This window comes from Acyrthosiphon pisum, chromosome X (genome assembly GCF_005508785.2).
Source record: "Acyrthosiphon pisum isolate AL4f chromosome X, pea_aphid_22Mar2018_4r6ur, whole genome shotgun sequence".
NCBI classification, from domain to species: domain Eukaryota; kingdom Metazoa; phylum Arthropoda; class Insecta; order Hemiptera; family Aphididae; genus Acyrthosiphon; species Acyrthosiphon pisum.
In genome coordinates this window covers 60,521,035-60,524,910 of record NC_042493.1, presented here as the reverse complement: position 1 = coordinate 60,524,910, position 3,876 = coordinate 60,521,035, and positions in this window count along the sequence as shown.

Here is a 3,876-nt window from a genome sequence, read left to right as displayed (position 1 = left end):
ACAATAATGTGTTTTTAGTTTGCCATTGTGCTTTGATTTTTGAAGCTGAACAAATAATATTATATTATGAGCAAATCAGTAAGTAAACTAAATATTTACTAAATTGGTACTATTTTGACTGTGTATTTTTTTACTTTGTACTTTTTGTCCTAGATTACCTAGCTTATAGAGTTATAGCCAGCCAAATATCCCATACTTCTCATACTAATATCCATATTTGGCATACCTCCTCTATAATTATGTTTGAAGTTATCTTTATCTATATTTTATATTTTTATTAATTTTAACTTTTGTTAAATCTTTATGCTTTGGATCTGTTATTTGAATAAACATGAATAAATAAACTTAGTATTTTCATTTAAATTAGTTTTTACAGGATAAATTGCAATGCTTATTATTGCGTGATATTACTGCTTACTATTAAAAAGTGATAATAGTTGTAACTAAAGATTGAATTTTGCATATTATCATGTTCATTTTCCACATCAATTAAACACCGTCATCCAATCTCATATGAATAGGAATTTAATTTATTAACAAAATATTTGACCTTCTCATCGTTTTGCATAATATTCGGTTTAACACCCAAGCATATATATTATACATTATTAAAATGCATTTTAATTCATAATTAATAATTTTTTGTCTAATGTATAATTTAATATCTAAAAAGTAAAAATTATCAATTTGTACCTACCTATATTTCATCTATCTGCTGGATTAATAGATTTTTATACATACATTGCAATCTGCAATAATAATTTTATCTTATCTAACTTATAAGTACCTATACCTACCTGATTTATTGGACAGACACTTAATTTAAAACTGATTCTAATCATTATTAAATTAACATTATTTTTATTTTTATAATTTGTATATATTGTTATGAAATATATTATAAATATTAAATATATATTTGAAATTTTTTAACTTATTACTTATTACAAATTGATAAACAAATTTTAACAGCAATTTACTTGTAGATGATGTTCAAATAGACTGTACTTAGTAATACAGTAGGCCAGTTTTAAATCATTTGTACCAAGATGAAATCTGTACTTATTAATATAATATAAAAATGTGATGCAATTATTCAACTCTCACCAATGATATTTTCCATAAGAGTCAAAGAGAGACAAAGCTAGAATGCATTTTATATACATCTCTGTCTTCCAAACAAACTACACTATATTAAAAAATAAAAGGTTAGGTTAGGTTACATAGTACTTTCACAGATATATTAAATTTAAAAAACTGCAGCCATTAGGATTATAATATGTCACTATGGCAGCGCTTATGTGTTTATAATACCTATTTACTTGTAAGTTGTAATTTTATTATAAAACAAACAACAATTTACTTTCAGTTCTATAGGTACTAACTACTAAGGTTATAATTTAATAAAATTATAATAATCGATAGAATATTATTATGTATTTATCTTTATAACAAAATATACTATTTAATGTTTTAAGAAATAATTACAATTTAGAACCTACATATTATTTAATTGATATGATACCTGACCATGATATTAAATTTGTTCATAGATTTTCTAAGTTGTATAAGATAGTTCTAGTATTATATAAAATATTGAGTCTATAAATGGAAAAAACTTCAAACATCCAAATACATACAAATAAAATTTGTGAAAAAGCGTTAGAGACTTAAATGAAGATGTAGGTACCGAAAGAAAACTTTTATTTTGTAAAATATGAAAATTTAAAAATTCATTCTTATGAAAAATTAAATGTTCCATATAAGTAGCAACTATTTATACAACAAACAGAATATAAAAGACATTTTAAGAAAACTGAAATTTTTTTTAAATTAAAATACCTAGTTAAAATATTATTGCTTATTCGTTTTTAATATATACTAAATAGTAGCTAGTTAAAAAGAATCAAAGAAAAGTATGCAAAAGTATATCTGAAAATAAAATATTCTATATACCTACAGTAAAATAGTATTTACAATGTATTCAAATGAAAGTTAAATAGTTTTTAATACTTGATTTCTCATCAAATTTAAATTTAACACATCCATTACAATATCTACTCTATGACGAGTGACACTTGAGTATTTGACACCTATTAATAATACTAAATAAACTTAATAAACCTAATAATCTATAGTAGAGCGGTTTGCAACTTTTTTTTATATGAACTGTCACAATATTTAAAATTAATTAATTAAATAAATTATTTTATTGTTGATTAATGATAGGTATGTGCAGTCTAGGTTTAATTTATTTATCTGGAGTTACGTAGACTTTAATTTACCAACTACCTAGCACACTTAGAAAGGTACCTATGACCTACTACATAGGTACCTACTAAAAGAAAATTAGCATTTGTTACATAAAAAATGTTTTTTATCTATACACAACACGCACCTACTACCTACAGTTATTGAGATTAATTGTAAGATGTATATTTATTTAAATTTGAAAAAAATATTAAAATAACTACCTATATTAAAGATTGTATAGATAAAAACGTATTACTAGGGCATGGATTTTTATGTTAATAGATATTTTTATTGAATAGATCTCTCGATTTTGATTACAAATGAGCTTGTTTAATAACAACCTAAAAAAAATAAAACGTACCACCTTCTCATCAGTAAATATTTTTGCATATTTTGATATTAATGCATTTTAAGAATAAAATGTACATAATATTTTTAATAAGAAGTACATCCTACTTTATATTTACCTACTCACAACTCACAGACTTTATTGATAATAATCAATGTGTTTTGGTATATTTAGATTATTATAATTATTATTAAATCATATGCGGTCAATAATCGTAATTTTTTTTTTTTATTATAAAACAAGAATATATCTATACAATCAGTAATAATTTATACAATGAGTAATATACTAATATGGAATCGTAATTTTATAAATAATATAATATGATCGCTAGGAGACAATTGTGGTCATTCGCCCGCTTGTGTACGTCGATAACGTCGATGCGATGTCGTAAGTAGTTAGTATAATCATTGATTATAAATACTAGTATTTTTCAATCAATGGTATAACATTTATTTTTAAAAACCATAAAACTATTATTATTATTACTATAAATATTTTATGAAATCGCGTATTCGCGCCGCCGTCATTCAGAGAACGTTTTATTAGGTTGGACAGCGGCGAGCGCAATCGCTTTCGTAACGACCTTACTATATAGGCACCGTAGGAAGTAGGTACAGCTGCACATAACACTCTGGACAAAAAAAAAAAATTTGATTACACTATTATTATTATAGCCAACAATATTTAATAAAATTCAATAAAATTTAAATGTTTACATAAAAACTGTTTCTCGTGAACTGAGAAGGCCAGTAGGCTGTAATATTCTCGTCGTTGGGGTTGGTCAGAATGATATTCTGATAGCCGTTAACTACGAGTATATTATGATTTTGCAGGAAGCGAGACCACTTGTGTTGATGATGAAGATATTGACGGGGTAGTTTATAAATAAATGTAGACAGATGAAAAGATACTTTGTAGTTTATTTAAATGTTCTTCAGTAATTTTGTCTAAGTCCAAATGACAAGTTACTACACAGAGTGACGTGAAGGTGCTTGTTGTGCTCTGGAGTGGACACGTCTGAATACAGGCTGTTTCACGCTCCCTTTTATATTCGAGTCCCTGCTCCCCTGCCTATCGATACGCTATCTTTTCGCTAACGGATGTGGTCCGGGTGACCATCGTCCTCGCCAAGCTCTTGCGACATTCCTAATCTAATCTGCGTATTCGCCATAATGTTCTAGTAGCTAATTTATTATCTGTGTTGTTGTGTAGAGAGTCATCTCTTCTGCGAATTACTAAATATTTATCAGTTATTACATCCTGGTCTATAG